Source organism: Silene latifolia, chromosome 11 (genome assembly GCF_048544455.1).
Source record: "Silene latifolia isolate original U9 population chromosome 11, ASM4854445v1, whole genome shotgun sequence".
Classification (NCBI taxonomy): Eukaryota; Viridiplantae; Streptophyta; class Magnoliopsida; order Caryophyllales; family Caryophyllaceae; genus Silene; species Silene latifolia.
This window is the reverse complement of record NC_133536.1, coordinates 110,484,803-110,507,439: the sequence shown is the minus strand read 5'-3', so window position 1 is coordinate 110,507,439 and position 22,637 is coordinate 110,484,803.

Here is a 22,637-nt window from a genome sequence, read left to right as displayed (position 1 = left end):
GATGATAGAGTGACAAAAGGTGCAGCGATAACCTAAGTAGCAAGTAGAATCCACAGTAGTAAGATCTTAGAGAGAGAAAGTACAAAACAAAAATGAAGAAAGAGCCGTAAAGTGTTTAAAAGACAAAACAAAATAAAACAGAAAGGGAGGAGGGGGTGGCCGTTTTATATCATATTTCACATTATAACTATCATCTTACCTACAGGTGCATTATATTTTTGTTTTATTCAAACGACATAACCTACCTTAAGCTTAAGTAAGATATATCCGTCTTCAATGATAATTTGTTATAAAACAACATCTGTATTCTCTTTTTTGGTTGGTAATTTTTTGACTGCCTTAAGATGATGGGTTGTCATCTTGTAATTTTAATAGCAGTTGAAAAGTATTTTTGAAAAGATGAGTTGTCATCTTGTAATACTTTTCATCTGGAATACAATAATTAAACTAGTTCCTTATGTAAATGGACATCATGGTAACAAAGAACGTACACTAAAATGCTAAATTTTTGATACACAAATTCGAATGCACTGTACATTGATAATATTGATGGACATTAAACGTAATCAATAGCTTTAGAAAAATGACCATTCTTTGGATGACCAGCAACTGTTTAACGGTAAATGTTGTTCTTGAACATCAGTAATGTATATAGATATTTGTATCTCAACACTTTAAGCACACTCCGCTGCAAAACAGAAGCCAACAATTAACAAAATACAAAAAATACAAAAAATATGTGTTTCTAAAAATAAGACCCAACACTCACATTATTTTTCATGAAGCCACATTTCCAAGAGATTAATCCCATAAACAAGAAAGCTTTGCAACGATGGGATCCATTTCAAGCACAAGATTGCTTATCTGGGAAGTTCTTTGATTCTCACCCAAAAACATTGCAAAAGCATCAGCCTATGACGGAACAATTTACGGAAGTGTTAAGTCCAATTAATACTGCCAATAGAACATGAGAATAACTATGTGAGAAATATAAACATACCATAGACAGTGGAGATGAGCTATATAGGTCGTCTATCTTTTCATCTGATAGTGAGTTGTCAAGAATAACAAAACGCTTCCTCCCCATGTCAAACATGTATAAGCATAAGTGTTTTTCACGTAAAATTGGTAAAAAAAACTGTTATAACAAAACAAAGGATTTGTTAGCATAATTACAATCAAACTCTTCAAACTGTATATTTATTCTAATCTGTAGGCACATTTTTTAAATGAAAAAGGTACATTTTAATACAAATTTTCCTCATCTAATAAAAAGGAAAAGGAGATTGCTCAAATAACACAAAGGACATTCGATTCTGTTTCCTGATAAAGTTGAGGTGAATGTAAACTATTACAAGCGAACACAAAAACTTACTAGCTAGATTAAAGTTATGTCTATCCCGGGAAAAATTACAACTCCATTTCTACGGAACGCATGAATGAAGTGTTGCGATTTTTATTAGTTAAACCTATTCTGGTCTTTATCAATCCACTCTGCATGGGAGAGCAGTGAAAGAGGAAAGTGCAATATTTTAAAATACATGCTATAAACAAGGGTTAGATCATATTAAAACACCCTCTTATATACATATACTTACATGAACAAGCGTGGTAAAAAAAGAACCGCTTGTATAACTTTCTCTGCTGTAGCAGCATAGTCTTCTGCAAACTCCTGGACAAGACACATAATATTTAGTATCAAGGGACATATCTGGTTGCAAAGGAGCACAATTGTAATAAAAATTGCAGCATTTGGACAAATAGAAAGATACATCTCTATTGTTAACAAGGGACATTTGTAATAATCCAAAAGTGCATATGTAAATAAGGACAACTAAGATAAAAAAATATGCCACTAATCTTTAGGGCCAATTTAAGTAGTAAGGTAGAACAGTGAATATTTCAAAGGAACATTGAATATAACCAGTAAGTAAATTTTTGATAATAACAAAGAAAAATGTATATACCTCCGAAGACGAGTACGAAATTGGAGATTTATGATCAGGAAGAACACCACGAGGCACGCTTCGTATCTTTTCAACTACTTTTCTTCATGCAGAACCAAATGTTTCAATCAGTCGAGCTTTTACAAGACCAAGGCCAAACTAACCAGCTTGCATCTCCTGCTTTTCCCTCAAAAACAATGCAGCAGTTGTCCAACTTGTAAGAGTGTAGTAATCTCGTTGGACAAATCATTTTTCATGGACAACACGATCAACATAAATAAGCTGCAAGGTAAACAGAATTATTACTGGAAAATGGCAAGTGAAAAAACCATAAATAAGAATATATAAGTGACAGTAGATTTGCACCATTAGAAACAGGAGAGGCCCGCCGAAATAATTCTTCTTCCCCTTGTTCAGCCATTCCTTTTTATTGAACATTAAACTCTCCATTACAAATTGGCACCAATAAAAATTCCTAATGTCAGAGACATTCTTCAACAATTTAAGGACATGGTGATTTAAGGACATGGTGATTGACAAATGACTTCTGGTTGTTTTGCATCAACAAAGATACAACAAGAACCACAAAATTAATCTTAAACTGATCACTATTAATAATGTGATCTGCAAGGGTCTTGACAAGCACTTGACCATCTACATCAAATTGAACTTTCCATTGCGCATTAAAAACGTCAAATTTTGAATCCTCTTCACCAAAGCAATGAAAGTAAAACAGGTTTTGTTCCACTCGGGAGTCCAACAGCATCATGTATACATGAAGCAGACACACGAAGGCCCTGCTTATCAGATAGAATAATCAAATTAGAGTTTGGGTTGAATTTCTCAATTAACCAATAACCAAGCGTAAAGGAAGTCTTATTACCCTTAACCAGAATAATCCTGAGAGGTTAATATCTTCTAAAGCACACCGTTGATTATAATCAAGGTGTTCAAGGACTTCTACAAAGGTTTTAGGATACGGGTGGTAATACGAGGGAACTGTGGAGCAGGATGCTGTGGAGTAGGACTAAGGTTGTTCAACCTTGGAGAAGTACGGCGTATAACAGTTGGAGTATTTCCTTTGCACTTCAAGTGCATATTAAGAAGAATCATTTTCCAAAAACAAGATAAGGAAACAAAATGACTAATATGAGAACTATTTAAAGTGAATTAAATAAGCTCGTATTGAAAGAAGTTCACATGCATCAGGTATAGACATACTTGAGGAAATAAATAATCACATTTAATTCAGGATAAATGGGCACTCAATACAATGTTAATGTTCATCAACACAGAATATATAGCTAATGACATTAATACAGAAATTGAAGTCAATACAACCTAAACACATACAGCTTGAGATGAATGAACATCCTATACAGTTTCAATGTACATACTCAACAGATCAAATGTACATTATAAGTAGACTAAAAGTAATAGACATCAAGTGATGCTACATGCATCATGAAAACGACAAAAAAGGACATAATGCACTTAATCGACAAATTAGGTCAAAGTATATGTTGCAGTTAGGAACAAATAAAAAAAACGTAATATTACAACAAATTGAACTAAATATACCAAAAGAATCACAAATTAGGTCAAACTAAACAATTAACGAATGAAAATGCTTAATAAGTTAAATAATCAACGAAAAATACAACAGATACAAATTCCGATGAAACGTGAATGAGAAAATTTCGATATAATCCAACAGATACAATAACTTAGGGGAAATCAGAATAAACTGAAACGAACTGGACAAATTTCGGACGAAATCGGGAAAATTAAAGCTAAAGAATGTGTATACCTTCATGCTGAAATTAGAGAGAGAAAGTGCAAACAGTAACTGCAAGAGTTCGGAGAAACAGAGAGAGAGAGGAAAAGAAAGTTGTAATCGTAAAAAATAAGAAAGGCGGAAAAATAAAGACGGGAAAAGAAAGAGAGAAGCGCATGATCTAAGCCGTTAGATAAGAATCCGTCCGACTAGATCGAACGGTTGACAGCCGTTCTCAACGTTGTCACGCTTGTGCCATTCTCATATGATCCAAATTATTATTGCTATTTTTATTGTTATTGTTATTTTTATTTTTATTTTTATTGTTATTGTTATTGTTATTGTTATTGTTATTGTTATTGTTATTATTATTATTATTATTATTATTATTATTATTATTATTATTATTATTATTATTATTATTATTATTATTATTATTATTATTATTATTATTATTATTATTATTATTATTATTATTATTATTATTATTATTATTATTATTATTATTATTATTATTATTATTATTATTATTATTATTATTATTATTATTATTATTATTATTATTATTATTAGAAGGATGCGCGCAGCTTTCATTAACAGGAAAATAAAAGTTTACATGAAATTGGTGGGGAGCTTTCATTTTTATTATTATTATTATTATTATTATTATTATTATTATTATTATTATTATTATTATTATTATTATTATTATTATTATTATTATTATTATTATTATTATTATTATTATTATTATTATTATTATTATTATTATTATTATTATTATTATTATTATTATTATTATTATTATTATTATTATTACTTTCATTATTATTATTATTATCATCATCATCATTATTATTATGATTATTTATCTTACCTGCCATAGATATTTTATTATAATATTATTCTATATTACAACCTACAAACTTTCCTAAAGGCAATATTACTTTTCTACTATATATACAATCGGAAACCACAAGTTTTATTCACTTCTACAAATCACAAAAGAGAACTAGAGAGAGAGAGAGAGATAAGGAGAAACAAGTTATTTTGGCATCTAACTAACTTTCTAAGATTGAAAGGTATGTTTTTATAAAAACCGTTTCAAGAACATTAATTATCGATTTTATTAAAATATACCGTTGACTACCCTAACACGTGTGACTTTGACCTAGACCTATGACACCTTGACTGGATCCGTGACCACCGTTGACCCGGACCTCTGACCGTTGACTGGCGTTGACCGCCTTGATCGTGCGGTTTTAGTGTGTTTTTGGGTGATTTTGGGGTAGATTCTTTTCTTAATCATTATTAAATGGATTAGCTAGTAGTAATTGTACAATTATTACTTTGGATAGGTGTTTGATTTACGAAAGACCGCCTTTGGGTCATATTCTTCTTATTATTATAATTATTATTATTATATTATTGTTTGCATTTCATATCATGAGCACTTGCAATGGTTTCCCCAGGCTGGTTCTGCAGGACATGTCTTGGGGATGTTACTGAGATTACCCCGGCCAGGGTTGGTGGGATGAATGGGAGCCTCGGAGGATGATCATAAGCATTCATTACATTTGCATTTAATATTGTCTTGTATTTATTTATTGTTTTTGTTTAGCTATTCCTACTCAATCGTTGGGGTGGCGTGTATTCGATAAACACCTCTGATGAACCAAATATTGGGAAGCAGTTTGATTGGCAGGTTACCGATTTGGGGCGAGTGGATCGACGAGTTAAAGATAGAGGCCTTTAAGATTCAAAGTAGATGTAATAAATATTTAGCTATTTGTATATTCCGCTGCGAGTTTTGTAATTAACTATTTTACTTAAGTTGTAATAAGACCGTTTGAGTAATTTTAAATTAATTAAGTACTTTGGATTGCTATACTTTGTACTACTACCTTAGGAAACTGAGATGGTAGTACACCTATTTAATTGGTAATGTCTAGTTAAGTGGTGGTGTTACAAGGTGGTATCAGAGCCAGGTTCCTCAGGCCTAAACCAATGAACTCAATGAACTTAGGATGCGTCTAAATAAAATGAACCCTGGGTAGGAACTGTTAGGAGCCCTCAATGCGGTTAAGTAGAGGTCCTTAATTTGTACTCCTTGGCCCTCTCAATTTTGCACCAGTCACCTATGGAAAGGATAAGAGAGTGGGTAGTTAGTAGTAAGATATCTATGAGTCAGTTGTATATTATTTACTAACTTCGCAACAGGGTGAAAGATTGCACGGTAAGTGAAATGGTGAGATGTAAAATGGTTGAGAATTGTATGCATATTGCCTTATGAGATGTTTGATAACATATGATGGATGATGGATGTAATTATGATGATTGTATGAATTAGAAATCATGTCTAGTGATGTGCGGTACATGTTCCCCGAAACCATGATTGTTATAATGTTTTGCAATAATTGGATGAGATATAGACTTATGTACTTGTGATGTAAGGGATAGGTATGATATAAGGAATGCTATAGGATATATGCCTAGCCATGTGGGGAGTGTGATGACCGAGTTACGATAATTTGGGTATAGGAGGATACTTGTAAGGACTTATGACTTAGTAAAGGGTGATCTAGAGCTGAACTCATTTTGTCTGATTTTTACCCATTTTTGATCTGGCTGCCATTTGTTGTCTGTTTATCGTCTAAGGTTGACATTTTTATGAGTAATATCCCAGTGTGTTAGCTTTCCATTGCCATTGGTTTCATGCTTAAACGGTTTATGAGTAATAAATGTTTTAATGGACAGTGGCCAGATTGCTCATGTACAGTCTGGTGTTCGACCCATGTTTTTGTAAAATTTGTCATTTAAAACGTACTTAAGCTTTATGCATGATTCTAACTTTATTGTTTAAAAGATTCATATATGTTTTCAAATTGATAATCCATGTTGCAACATCATATTTTGATATTTATTTGTGATTTTTACAAGTAGTTGACCCAAGTTTTTGACAAATTGCTGACCAATTTCTATTTAGACCAACTAGATTGTAAAAATCTTTATAAATTGATATTTTAAACTTTGGACTTGATTATTTTTCTCATATTTTGAAAACTCTTTATATTTTCTGGAATTTATAAAAACTCAAAAAGAAGCTTAACGATTATTTAATAGTGATTTTTAAAAATTATAACTTGATTTCTAGTTTCTGAAAATGCAAGTTTTATAACAAGATTTCATAAAATTGTTTTATCATTTCTTGAACCATGTCTATTATGTAGTATTAGATGAACGAAGTTGTTGGATGAGAAGGTTATGATGTAATGGAAAATAGTAACAGTTGGGCAATGATGAAGGGGAAACTTATATGATAATTTGGGTAATGAGTAATGAGTGGTTTGTATAGTATTGCACTCATAGGACTAATTTTATGACCAAAATGATGAACGTGTCGTTGTACCCTCTCAAAAAATTTTTATAGTCTCAACAAACTACCCTTAATAGAGCGGTAAGTAAAGGTCAGATCTCAAGGGATATGTATTGGATTTAGCAATCAAATGCAAGTAGTTATGCCTTTAAGTCAAAATTTGGTTTGGGTTGAGATTGTTATCTAAACTACTTAACAAGGGAAATGTAAACAAGTGCAAAACAAGATAGATAAATGGGGTTGTAAACAATTGATAAAAGGTACTAGGGGGTCATATGTTCATAAGGGAATCATGATGGGATCACATACACAAGTTTCATAGATGCAAGCAATTATTGTTGTAGTGGAATTGAGTTAGTTTATATCTTACAATTCCTACGAAGTTTTGGTTCTCGGAGCCGAGTCGGTCAAGACTTTACAACACCTACAACGACTTAATTCTCCTTATTCAACTATATGCATGGTCTAACAAGCCTTGAGTTAGTTTATGTTTTACATGTCTTGTTGAAAGGATACGAGAATCATGCTAGGTTGTCAATCAAGCATTTCATCAAGCATAACATGTGCATAAGTTGAAACTACAACAAGCAAGCATTCATATGAACTTATTAAGTAAAGATCTACCCCATGATTAACTCCCCTAATCCCCTATTAACCCTAGTTAAGGAACTACTCACTTATTAGCATGGAAATCATGTTAATAATTGTGTTAATCATCTTAACAAGCATTAACATGGTGGAAGAGTAAAGCAATAAACAAAGATTAAGCAAAGAGTAAAGAAATTTTACCAAACTTATGATGAATAATTGGAAAGGAAAGAATATTAGAAGAAAAGTTCATTGATGATGAAGAGTTGTCAATTCTCCAATAAATCCCAATAATCTTTAATTACCCAACTAGATCTAAGAGTTCTTGAACAATAATTAAGGAAGGATTAAATTGTAATTAAGCTAATTAATGTCTAATATACTCTAATTACTTGATGCTAATCTCCTATTACAAGAGAGTATTTATCCTAAGTATAAGTATTAGGTTAACCAAGGGCTTAAATGACGATTAAGCCCCTTAAATGAGGTCCAACGCCTTGCAAGTACTGGCATGAGACGCACGACCTACTCTCGATGGACGCTCATCGTGTATTGAAAAACACACGTCCTACTTTGGGGATGCTCTGGCTGATCTTGGGGACGCCCGTTCTCCTCAGTGGGACGCCAGTCCATCTTCTGGGACGCCCGTTCTCCTCAAATGCTGGAATCTTCTGTGTGTTTGCAAGAAACCGTATGTAATTGCTTTCTAAGCAAACTGGGGGAGCTGGGAATGCTGTAAACCTGCTGGAACTTTTTCTCCTGCGACGGAATTTTCTAAGGAATGTCCGTCGCAGATGTTGACTATTGGCTTGACTGAAGAGGACACGTGGCTGAAGGAACAGTGATTTGCGACGGAAATTCCGTCGCAGATTTTGACTTTTGACACGGAATTTCTGTCGCATATCTTGACTTCCTTGTTGACTTTACAGCCACGTGGCCTGCATGAACAGTGAATTGCGACGGAATTTCCGTCGCAGATATTGACTTTCTTATTGACCTTAGAGGCTACGTGGCCTGCATGAATAGTGACTTGCGACAGAATTTCCATCGAGGACCAACTTTTGTGACGGATTCCTGTGACGCCTTTATCCGTCGCAGGAATTCATTTGCTACGGAATTTCCGTCGCAGAGTTTTATTTTGCGACGGTTTTGCGCGACGGGCTAATTCCGTCGCAAATACTATATTTGCGACGGAAATTCGTTATTTGCGACGGATTTATCCGTCGCTATGGAACCTTTTCTTTGTAGTGTTTGGGGGTCGTGGGGGTCCTTTCACGTTGTCCGTTTACTTGTTCTATCAACTTAGACCTTTAGCATCGATCTCCTCTTTGATGCTTGGTCGTTAGATTCGATCAATTTAGCTCTGTTTTGCTCCATACACGCAAGGCCAGCGCTCCTCCCCTAACAAGGGCACAAAACCTCATAGAAATGCAAAGTATAAAGCTTAAGATAGGAACGACCCTAATACATGCTAGTAAGCATAGGAACGAGGCTAGTTAAGGGACTAAATGTGCCTAAGTAAGAGTCACATCAAATATCTCCAAACCAAACCTTTGCTCGTCCCGAGTAAAGAAGTGACTAAAACTATGACCTTTATTTATAACATAGCCGATATCAGACAATTAAAGGGTCTCAGTCCGCCCCTTCAACTCACAACAAGACATCTATGAGGTAAGATGGCTTATTGGAAGGCAAGGTGGGGCTTCCAAAAATGGTGATGCATCCAAACATTAAGCATATAAAAACAAGTAAAAGGATGCATCTACAAAAAAATAACCTTCCTCATCTAAGTGGCGGAAATCATCTATAAGGGAAGCAATTTAAAGTTACATACTCCACCATAGATATTAGTTCTCCTAGTTACTAAGTCCAAGAGGATACACACAAGTCACCTCCAATTTGTGTTAAACTAGGCTACTTTCGTCCACAATTGCTAAATGCTTTTGTCAAGGGCGATCGGATGGGGGTCGAAGGATGATCCTTATGATGTTAGTGGCATATGACATGACAAATCTCGGATTCTCTACAAGTATAAAGGCAAGGATCGTCCCAAGCTCAATAAGGTGACATAACAAAAATGATTTTAGGGAATGAAGTGCTCAAGTCAATTAAAACAAAGGTAGTGGATTTGACTAACATTCAAAATTTGGCCTCATTTCAACTTCCGCATTTCACATTTCAAAACCTTGAGATGGGGTTTGTCCCTCATTTTCTAGTGTCCTTTGCTTTCGTCAATCGCTTATTAGGCAACTGGTTAACCTCTAGACAATAGCTCTAGGGAATGATAGTCACTTTGTCTTTGGGTGGCTGAATTCAAAACTGTGTACGCCTCCATCAAATTTCTCGGCATTTCAACAATTCAAAATATTTTGAGGTTTCCATGGTAATAAAAAACGATTTTCAATCACAAATATTTTTAAATGAGCACTTCAAACTTATTAATGATAATTATTTTTTGGTTGCCAAACCACCAAGTCAATCAAGATCCCCGAGATAAGTGGATCAAGTCCATATCTCATAAGGTTGGATAAATGATACACATGCAAACCCTTGACTAGGCCTTAGACCATGGGATAAAATATACTAGTATGACACATCCTAGGGTGTCTTGAGAGTATTCTAGCAAACAAAGTCTCAAGGAGAAAAATTATCTACAAGGGCCTTATATACACTTGTCAAGCTTCGGAAATAGGCATTTTCACAAAATTTTCTACTATGAAACTACATGCCATGATGCAATTAATATATATACGACTCTAATGCGTATGCTTCTATCAACTAATATGTCATATAAACTAAATACAAACTCTTAACAATATATAGGTTTGTACCGCATCAACAAAATGTAGCCACATTATCATTAACATATAAGAAGGAGGAAGGAGATTTGGAAAGATCATACCATGCGGTCTTCTATTTCCCTCATGCTTCGAATATGGCGTAGTTGTCCTAATGTGAGAAGAGTGGCAAATAAACAAATATATACAAATCTATGCTACCAAGGAAGAACATGTTTTTGGAATTTTTTAATTTTTTTTTTTCATTTTTGAAATAGGTTAGATGTTAGAATTCCCCATCCCCATTGTAGTGTGAAAATTGTCCTCCATGGACAAAACGATAGAAAATTATGCAAGTGTAAATGCATGAAGCTTATATGGAATGCATGAATGCTATACTAAATGCATACTACATGAAATATGGTACAAATAATGCAAGCTAAACTACTCTAAATGATGCATGCTTTCGATTGGTCGGAGAGCTAATTTAAATTAACTCGGGATACTTGTGATCAAACTTTCCTAAACCAGTTAAGGCTATGAAGGGGAGTTTGGCCACAAGGCCATGCATGCTATGCAAAATGTCGTTTTGGATTTTCCTAGTGGGAGTAAAATTTGTCATCACCTTGATGTTTCTAAGGTGGAAAAAGGTCCTTTGGTGTTACTAGGACACTCACTAGGCAAAAGCCAAAACAACAAGAATTACAACAACAACAACAACAACAACAACATCAGAGCCTTAATCCCAAAACAACAAGAATTATTCAAACTAAATTATTATGAAAATCAATTTTTGACATGGAAATGAGAGAGGAATAAAAAGCTCACAAAAGCCATGGTGGGTGCCTCTTGCCCTCCTCCAAGAAGACAAAGAACTCTTTCACTTATCATCATCATCATCTCCTCCAAGCTCATCACTCAAATTCACTCTCATAAAAGTCACTAAACTCATCCCCATCACTATTCACTTCCACGGTGTCACCGTCAGTTGAGATGTTCTCCTTTCCGCTACCATTTCCACTAGGTCCGTCATTCCCATAGGCCGAATTAGGGAAGAGTATGTCAATTTGAGCCCATGAGGGAAGTTCTCCTTCCTCATTAATCCGTCCTTGGCAAGCCAATCGATAGAAATTGGGATAGAGAGCATAGTAGGCATCCACCATATCATCGTATTGTTGCCTATGCATTGCTTGAAGTAAACCCATGGCAAAGTCATTCTTCGGTAGAATGAACGGGTTAGGGTGGTTGTAGAGTTGGTAAGGAGAGGGCTAGGGAGGAATAGTGATTCTTTCTCCCTTATTCTTTTGCTCATGCTCTTGTTGTTGTTGAGTAGGGGGTGGGGGTTGATCTTCTTGTCTTGAATTTCCGGGCTAGGCATGACGATATTCGGGAAAGGGGCCCTCTCCTCGGTGAAATCCTTGTCAATCCTTCCATTGGAAGGCTTAATGGGGTGCTCCCTTTTGTTAACCATTTGATTTTCCTCTCATACCTTTCGTAGGCTATCCAATAATGTTGTTGGAATAGAAGCCGTTCATTGAGTCGAGTCTTGCCCGGAAGATGGGCATATGAATTATCATTGTTGAAATTCGGATTGAACCACTTTGTAATTTATTTTATTAGGCCTCCATTGAAAATGTGCCTTATCCCATTGTCACATCCATTGCAAAGGCGTGCCCACCGTTCAAGCAATACCAAAGGGGCATTGAAATTGTACCCATTCTTACCTTGAATTTGAAAATATGATTCCATGAAGGTAAGATCGAACTCATTGACTATGGCCGGGTCACGTCTAGCTAGTAGGGTGCTCGTGATGAAACTGTATGTAAATCTTATAATGGAGTTTTGGATGTAGGAGGCCGAACAATCTTTTATCCTTGTCATATCACGGGCCATTAGGGCTCTACAAAGAGGTTCCACACTATAGTTTCTAGGCTTGCATGACCGAGAGGTCGACACATCTAAGCCCAAGATATCCTCAAATTCAACCAATGTCATCATCCTTATGACATTTTCCAACCGAAATTCAATGCATACTGTGTTGTTAAGAGTGGAGATCTTTAAGAAGCTTAGGAATTCGAGCACAAGTGATTGATATGTAAGTTCATGCATATTAAACATAGTTGAGAGTCCGAACAAGTCGAACAATGCCTCGGTTTGGTGATAAATTCCTAATTTCCTTAAGGTATCATGGCAAACAAATTTTGTGGGAAGGATGTTCTTACCCATTAGTCGATGGAAGACGATTCTTTGCGCATCATTTACAAACTCGATGTTGGGGAAACGATTGAGTCTTGAAAGATCAATAATTTGCTCATTCTCCCTGGCCTTCTTCTTGTGTTAAGACGTGAGGTAGAAGAACTCCCAATTATCCTTGTTCTTCTTTTCTCCTTTGTCATGAACTTTATTTGTGCTTTCATTTGAATTTGAGTCGAGAACTTTGTTGGCTAAGAGTAAAATCAAATCCCCCTAAATTGAATCACTTTGCTTTATGGAATATCTTAAACCCTAGATTTGGGTGAGCTAAAGTTTAGAGAGGTTGATTTATTTGTTTCGGAGATGAGGTTGGGTGATTTTGAGTATTTGTGAGGGAGATTTTGTTACTAGAAGAGAGAGAGAAGTTGATGTGTCTTAATATGTGTAATGGAAATGAGGAAAAGAAAAGAGGGTTTGTTGTCAATAGAAGAGGAGCGTGGGAGGGAGACGTGCGGGTCAGTGAGGAAGTCGGGCGTTTCTTGCTTCAGGAATTTTTTTGTAACGTAGATAGGGACGTGCGACCCCAAAACGGTCTGCCCGTCCTGGACATTAGGACTCCCGGGTTGAATCCAGGACGGCCATATTTTGCTGCAGCTAAATTTTTTTCTTCAAAAGTAGTTAGGGACGTGCGTCCCTATGCTGGATTGCCCGACTTGAGTATTCGGGACGCCCGGGTCGATACCAGGACGCCCGTGTTTTGCTGCATGAATTTTTCCTTCAAACTTCTTGGCTCCAACTCCCACGAGTTGAGGCCAACTCGTGGGGATCCTCCTTTTAGCTCTTCTAAGGCTTCCTCCTTCTAGCTTCCTAGCAATGGATTGAATGCTATAGGCTCTCTAAGCCTAGGCATAGCTTCCCCACACATGAATTTCATATCCTTCATACATCAAATTCGATTAGTAACCCTCTCTCTGTTGGGGTTGGTGTCCTTAACAGCTAGTGCAAGGACTTATAAACCTCTAAAAGGATCAAAGGGCATACTTTGGTATTATTATCAGTTGATCCACGTTTATCAATAACGGTTGGCTTGCTAGATAAGTTTGACGTTATTGTCATACAGATGGCGGTGATCAACTGGTCCCTAAAAGTCACACCTATAGGATACGTTTGAGAGACGTGACGGTATGAAAATATTGTCATGTAGATGCCAAAATTGACTAACCAGTTAGTCCGAGTTATTTGACTAGTAATTAGTCAAATATGTGATGTTGAGATATTATATTTAATACGGATTAAATATCATGGGCTAAGGCGAATTAACCAGTTAATTCGTAAAATTAAATATACGTGATTTATATTTAATTAAATGTATATTAAAAATAATTATACAATACTGTTTTGTCGGGCACGAATTAATAATTCAGCTAACCCGTATTATTAGCTGATGCCTTAATTTCCGATAACCGATAACAGTTTATAATATAAACCCGTCATATACATTTTAGCATTTGGCGAACTGGACCTCGAGCTAAAATTAAGAGGAAGTGGAAGCCCACTTCCCCATGCATGCACTCGGTCCGGCCGAACCAAACAAAAGGAGAGACTCCCTCTCCTTTTGACCTAGACAATTTCATTTGCGAAAAAACTAGGGTTTTGAAGGGCATTCTTCTCTCGAAAAACCCGAGATCTCTCATCTCGACAAAACTCACATCAGTTCTCCCTATATTGCAAGGCAATCGGAGAACACTGTTCTAGCACAAGGGCATATCTCGGACAAAGTCTTGGGTGTAACAATTAGGAGGAAATCTGCTTTGATTTCTGTTCTTTACGCCGCAATTTAAAGGACCCGAGGTTATTTCTTGTTCCTTATCGTTTCTATTGTTTTTATGTTTTATGACGATATTCGCATGTATAAATTTACGTTATAGTCCTGCAATTAAAGGGTAGTATACGGATATTAACCCTCAAGTGGTATCAGAGCGAGGCCACGTGAATTTTTCATGTGTTTTTCATAAAACGTTTTTGAAACGATGATTTTCTGCTTCGAAAACCGTGCCTAGTATACACGGCAGAAATTTTTTTTTAAACCGTGTCATGTATTACACGGTAATTTCATGTTTTTTCGACTTGGTTTTTGCATATTGTTGTTTTATACAGAGATTATAACAATATGTCATGTTTTGTCAATTGTCAAATTTGTTTTAATGCGTTTTTGATCATATTTGCAATTGATTTTGTCTCGAAATATGTTTTCACGAGGGTTTTGGATTTTCCAGAGATTTTTGCACTCGATCGACCATGTTTTTAATCGATCGAGTGGTTTTTCTGTATAATTTTTGCTCGATCGAGTCCCTGCTGTACTCGATCGACCCCTGTTCAAAATTTTTGCTCGATCGAGTCCTTGCTGTACTCGATCGACCTGCTTTCAAAACCCCTCTGCTCGATCGAGTTGTCCTCGTACTCGATCGAGTAGTTTTGCTGATATAGGTACTCGATCGACCTCCGCTTTAGTCGATCGAGCACCTCTGATTAGCATACCTCTCGATCGACTTGCGTTCGATCGATCGAGCCCTCCGGTCCCTCGATCGAGCACTTATGTCCCTGGATCGAGGGATTTAAATCTTTAACACTTTGAAAATTTGTTTATTTTGATTTAAATTTTCTTTTGGCTTCAATATGTACTTTATCCGGATATAGTACAATCGCTATGATTGTGAAACGGTTCACACACGTACCATTAAGTTATTTTAAATTATATTTAAAGTAACGGATTATAATAGATTAAAATTAAATGATAGAAGCGGTTTTATCACACGAATTTTAATCATTAAAAGGTGGTTTGGATAAATTTAACATAATTACGGAATTATGTCACGAATGAATTTGTTTTTAGTTGATGCATTTTTATTTATCGTTTTGTTGAATGCCGTGAATGCCATTTTAATTACGTATTTAATTTTTACAATCAATTGTAACTTAGTGTGGCCTTAGTAGAACGTGTTACCGTAATGATGGAACACGGTCTTGGTTGTATTTTGAGATCTTGCATCTCCGTTTTGGATTTTTCACTTGTAATTACAGTTTTAATTAGAATGTAAATAGGTTTATATTTTGTAATTTTAAATTGTAATTTTTGAGAAGACCAAAGATGGAGACCGGATGCTCACTCCCGCTACTTGGATCAAGATGGAACATCAAGACAAGCTTTTCGGGTCCAACGGTGGATTCCAAAGTTGTATCTTGTTCTTATACTAGGATAGGCCACACTAGGAATTTTTATTTACGTATCGCATTCCTTTATTTATTTTTATGCAACGATAATATGCATCATATTCCGCCTAAAAACCAAACCACCTATAATTTATTGCATGAAAACTGACACATGTAGAGGTCACGAGTTAGTTTTCATTGACATTCTCATGTCACACGTTTTAAGCCATCATCCAAATAAATTCATTCACGACAGACGCTAGTTATTCGTTCACTTAAAATGAATTATAATTTTGTTGATGGGATCTTCCTCGTATAAACAAAAATTGAGAACGGTCTTTATAGGTCAAACTCCAATGAGTCCCTTCTTCGTCGGTAGGCATACTATGACCCCTTCTACGTCGGGTAAGTTGGAACCGATTGACCTATTTTATCTCAACACTGTGGTCACTCGTACGATCCTGTGATCATGGTGGACTATAGATAGGATTTACGGAAATCTATCGACCAAGAGTTCTTCCGGAAGAATTAGCTAAACAGTTGGCTTATCAATTTACAGAAATTGAGTCTTGGGATCACTTGTATCTTTCTTGAGGGAGATCAATTATGCAAGTGCAAGAGTCTACATGTTTAAAATAAATTTTAAAATAGACTTAAATCACCTCGATGAGTTGCTTATTTTGTTTTGTTTTTCTTTCTTTTTCAGTGTAGATCACGTTTTTAAACTGCTAAACAACAAATGGCTGGTTCAAGTGATAACCCAATGCCAAGTGCCACATTGGACCGTGAGTCCTGGCTTCGGATCTTCATGAATCGGATGAATCGGTCTACTCGATCAAGAATGATGGATCCAACTTCGCGGACTGGGAGGCGGCATTACGGAATGCTGCCACTGCTGACGGGAAGCTCAAATTTTTGTTAGAGCCCCTCCCGGCAAACCCAGGTCCCACGGCTAGAGCTACCGAAATCGCCAAGTTTAACGATTTCTGTATGGAAGCGGGTGCGATTAAAAACGTACTCATTTTTGCAATGGAATCCAATTTGCAGAAGCGCTTCATAGCCCATGGTGCAAACAAGATTTTCACCACGCTCACTAAGGAATTCTCGAAAGCACCGAGAATCGTGACCTATGAGCATACCACTCGCTTCTTTGATGCGAGACTCCGAAAGGGCCAACCGGTTAGCCCACTCATTCTCAAATGATTGAGAATGTCGAGAAGCTGGAGACCTTTAACTGTAACATCAGCGAGAACATTGTTATCGACCGCATGCTTCACTCACTCCACGATGGTTTTTCGCAATTTAGAGCGAATTACTATATGAATGATTTGAAGAAAACTCCCCATGAACTGCACTCCCTCCTCGTACAGACCGAGAAGGACATGAAGTGCGGTGGGAGCTCAAACAGATGTTCTCGTTGTGTCAAACAAAGGGAAAGGTAAGGGCAAAGCTCCGGCAAACCTAACAAAGAGGTAAGGCGAAGTTCAAGAAGTCGGGTTCAGGAAAGAGTGGTCCTGGTGAGGCGAGCAACTCATCAGGCATGACAAAGAGCAAGAGTGAAAACATGGAATGCCATCATTGCCACAAGACCGGGCATTGGAGACGCACATGTCCTGTTTATCATGAGGACTTAAAGGCAGGTCGTGTTAAACCCGTTGGTATGTCTTCTCTCTCTTCTACTTTTATTCATATGATTGAGATTAACCACGCAAGTTACGGAACTTGGGTACTTGATACTGGTTGTGGTTCTCATCTGTGTAATCATGTGCGGGGGCTCCGAAACATCGAACCCCTCGTAAAGGGTGAGGTGGACCTGCGTGTTGGGAATGGAGCAAGAGTAGCCGCCATCTCCAAGGGGACATATGTAATCCAGCTTCCAAGCGGATTTGAGTTATCATTATATGATTGCTATTATGTACCTAGTCTTTCCAAAAACATTATTTCAGTTTAAACGCTTGATAAACTTGGTTTTTCATTTGTAATAGAAAATAATACTTGCATTTTCTCATTACACGATATGATTTACTGACAAGGCGGTCTCCATGAACGGAATTTATGTTTTAGATCGGACACGGAAATATTACACGTAATGAATAAAAAGTTAAAGGTTGGTGACAAAGATCAAACGTATCTATGGCACGGCCGTATGGGACACATTAATGAGAAACGCGTAAAACAGCTCATCAAACATGGAGCTATCTCGGCCTTTGATTTTCAATCATTTGGCACGTGTGAATCATGTCTCATCGGTAAGATGACTCGGATTTCCTTCAAAGGTGTTGGAATGCGCGCTGCCGACCTATTAGGACTCATACACACGGATGTATGTGGCCCTATGTCAATCACCGCACGAGAAGGCTATAGGTATTTCATCACTTTCACGGACGATTTGAGTAGATATGGCTATGTCTACTTAATGAAGCACAAAAGTGAATCCTTTGAGAAATTCAAGGAATACCAAAATAGGGTACAGAACCTATTAGGTAGAAAGATTAAAACACTGCGTTCGGATCGTGGTGGCGAGTATCTTTCTCACGAGTTTGATCAACACCCAAGGACTGTGTGGATTGCCCTACGCTTAACTCCACCTGGAACACCTCGGTTGAATGGTGTGTCCGAACGGAGAAATCGAACACTACTTGATATGGTTCGATCCATGATGAGTCACACGGTTTTACCCGATTCATTATGGGGTTATGCTCTTATGTCGGCCGCTCTAATACTTAACCGAAGTCCGTCTAAAGCTGTTGACAAGACTCCATATGAACTATGGAAGGGAACGGTCCCTAACTTGTCCTTTATACGGGTTTGGGGCTGCGAGGCTTATGTCAAGTGGAGACCTGAAGATAAGCTCGGCCCGCGATCGGTCAAGACATACTTTATAGGCTATCCTAAAGGATCACGTGGTCATTACTTCTATTCGCCAACCGAACAACGTGTTTTTGTTGCGGCTAGTGCGACATTCTTAGAGAAGGAATTTCTCGAGAATGCAAAGAGTGATAGAACCTTCGACCTGTCGGAGATTCCAGAACCAAACACCGAGCAACCATTGGAGGAACCAATTCCTTCAATCCCGGCTGCGTGAATATTCCCGAGGAACCTAGGAGGTCGGGTAGAGTCTCTATTCCTCCGGACAGATACATTGGTATGGTCGAGGAACATGACATAGATGACGTTCTACTCTTAACGAGTAGTGAACCCGCAACCTATAAAGGTGCCATGACAAGTTATGACTCAAAGCTATGGCTTGAGGCCATGCAATCCGAGATGGACTCCATGTATGAGAACAACGTGTGGGATCTTGTTGACTTACCTGCTAAGGTTCGTCCCCTTCAATGCAAATGGCTTTACAAGATAAAGCATTCTGTGGAAGGTCAAGAAGATATCTACAAAGCACGACTAGTTGCTAAAGGTTTCACCCAAGTGCCAGGTTTGCACTACGATGAGATTTTTGCACCCGTAGTTATGCTGCGTTCCATTCGGATTATCTTAGCGATTGCCGCTTTTCATGACTATGAAATTTGGCAAATGGACGTGAAAACCGCCTTCTTAAACGGCTTTTTGGAGGAAGAGTTGTACATGGTACAACCCGAAGGTTTCATCGATCCAGTACATCCTAAGAAAGTGTGCAAGCTTAAGCGTTCCATTTATGGACTTAAGCAAGCATCAAGGAGTTGGAATCATCGCTTCGACCAAGTGATAAAAGACAATGGATTTACTCGATCGGTCGAGGAACCATATCTATATATCAAGTCGAGTGGGAGCAAGATTGTCTTCCTAATATTGTATGTTGACGACATACTCCTGATTGGGAATGACATACCTCTCTTAACTTCGGTGAAAGTATGGTTGAAAAACCATTTCCAGATGAAAGATCTGGGAGAGGCACAGAGAATTCTAGGCATCCGTATCTATCGAGATAGATCACGACGGATGTTATCTCTCGATCAGAGTCTTACATAGACAAAGTCCTAGAGAGATTCAAAGATGACTAACTCCAAGAAGGGGTTCCTTCCTATGGCTCCAGGGGTGCATTTGAGCAAGTCTCGGGCACCAGAGACACCGGAAGAGAAAGAGCGCATGACACGGATTCCTTATGCTTCGGCAATAGGATCAATCATGTATGCCATGATATGCACACGTCCGGGCGTGGCATATGCATTGAGTATGACAAGTCGATTCCAACAAAGAACCAGGTGAACCACATTGGTTGGTCATCAAGAATATTCTTAAGTACCTCCGGAGGACTAAAGATTGGGCATTGACTTATGGAGGCGAACAAAAGCTATGCGCAACCGGTTCGCAGATGCTAGCTTCCAAACGGATCGAGATGACTCGAAATCTCGATCTGGATTCGTTTTTACACTTAATGGCGCATCACCGGAAGAGTTCGAAACAAACTGTTACAAAGAGATTCTACGACCGAGTCCGAGTACTATGCCGCGTCCGAAGCAACAAAGGAAGCGATATGGATGCGTCAATTCTTACATGGACTATCTGTAGTGCCTAGTTCGAATGACCCGATCACCATCTATTGCGACAATAGTGGTGCCATCTTCCAAGCTAAGGAGCCAAAGTCTAGTAACAAATCTAGACATGTACAACGGAAAGCTCATCTAATCCGGGATTACGTGGAGCAAAAGGAAGTAGTGATAGAAAAGATTGCTACTGATGATAACATAGCAGATCCTCTCACTAAAGCATTACGACAAGATAAGCATGAAGGGCACGTTAATTCCATGGGAATCAAACGTGTTCCTGAGTTGTAGTACTCTTTTATGGATTAGATTCATCCTCTTTTGTACTCTATACGACATCATCGTTTTGATATTTATACATATATTTTGTTTTTCATGTGGAATTGTACGACAATTTTGAACACCACAAAGTGAACTGAATAAACATCATATCTTGTTAGTCCTTAATTGCCCACATGAGCTGATAACTCTGGCAATTATTCTGTGACGTTGGTTGATGGTGGGTTCAACGAGCCATAAGTCAACCGGTTGACTGACCAATCACAGAGGCGATTTATACGGATATTTCGTAGGACACCATTGTGACATCGACGTGGAGTCCTAAATGTTTTATAACATTCGTTGCCCGGTCGTGGATAGGACTTCCATGGTGATCCTAAGAGTCGATTCTTTGACTATCGACTGTCTCTTGAGACTACGGCAGATTTTGGGTGACTTTGGTTTCTTTCTCACGGTCATCCGTAACAGGGGGCCAAGTAGATTTTTTCTGGGTCATTTCATGATGTGCTTAGATCGGAAGGAGTCGAGTTGAAGGAAATATTCAGCCTTTATCAGGTACTCGATATTTCTCAGGGCCACTCGAGGAGTCAGAATCGAAATGCATGGCCATGCTCGGATACGGATTCGTTTTATCGGTTAAGTTACTCTCTAGTCGGGGAAACCACTCTAGATACGGATCGATTGTAAAATACGACCTTTGTGGATCCGGATCTGCAAATTGTTTTACATTGAGTGGGAGAAATTTTAAATGAATATGAGAATCGGTTATCGCACATACACTTGTTCGGACAAGTGGGAGTTTGTTGGAGCTTGTGTCCTCCGGTTAGTGCGGATAACGTCATTGCACATACACTTGTACGGACAAGTGGGAGCTTGTTGGGGTTGGTGTCCTTAACAGCTAGTGCAAGGACTTATAAACCTCTAAAAGGATCAAAGGGCATACTTTGGTATTATTATCCGTTGATCCACGTTTATCAATAACGGTTGGCTTGCTAGATAAGTTTGACGTTATTGTCATACAGATGGCGGTGATCAACTGTCCCTAAAAGTCACACCTATAGGATACGTTTGAGAGACGTGACGGTATGAAAATACTGTCATGTAGATGCCAAAATTGACTAACCCGTTAGTCCGAGTTATTTGACTAGTAATTAGTCAAATATGTGATGTTGAGATATTATATTTAATACGGATTAAATATCATGGGCTAAGGCGAATTAACCATTTAATTCGTAAAATTAAATATACGTGATTTATATTTAATTAAATGTATATTAAAAATAATTATACAATACTTTTTTGTCGGGCACGAATTAATAATTCACTAACCCGTATTATTAGGCGATGCCTTAATTTCCGATAACCGATAACAATTTATAATATAAACCCGTCATATACATTTTAGCATTTGGCGAACTGGACCTCGAGCTAAAATTAAGAGGAAGTGGAAGCCCACTTCCCCATGCATGCACTCGGTCCGGCCGAACCAAACAAAAGGAGAGACTCCTCTCCTTTTGACCTAGACAATTTCATTTGCGAAAAAACTAGGGTTTTGAAGGGCATTCTTCTCTCGAAAAACCTGAGATCTCTCATCTCGACAAAACTCACATCAGTTCTCCCTATATTGCAAGGCAATCGGAGAACACTGTTCTAGCACAAGGGCATATCTCGGACAAAGTCTTGGGTGTAACAATTAGGAGGAAATCTGCTTTGATTTCTGTTCTTTACGCCGCAATTTAAAGGACCCGAGGTTATTTCTTGTTCCTTATCGTTTCTATTGTTTTTATGTTTTATGACGATATTCGCATGTATAAATTTACGTTATAGTCCTGCAATTAAAGGGTAGTATACGGATATTAACCCTCACTCTCACTTGCACTCATGTCAAAAATTATGCTTAAAACAAGGAATTAAAATGCAATGCAATGAAGTTAATGTTCAAGAAAGTAAGTTAGTATATTTACAAGTGGTGGTTTATGAAGTAGATTAGAATAGAATGTCTTTAATCATTCC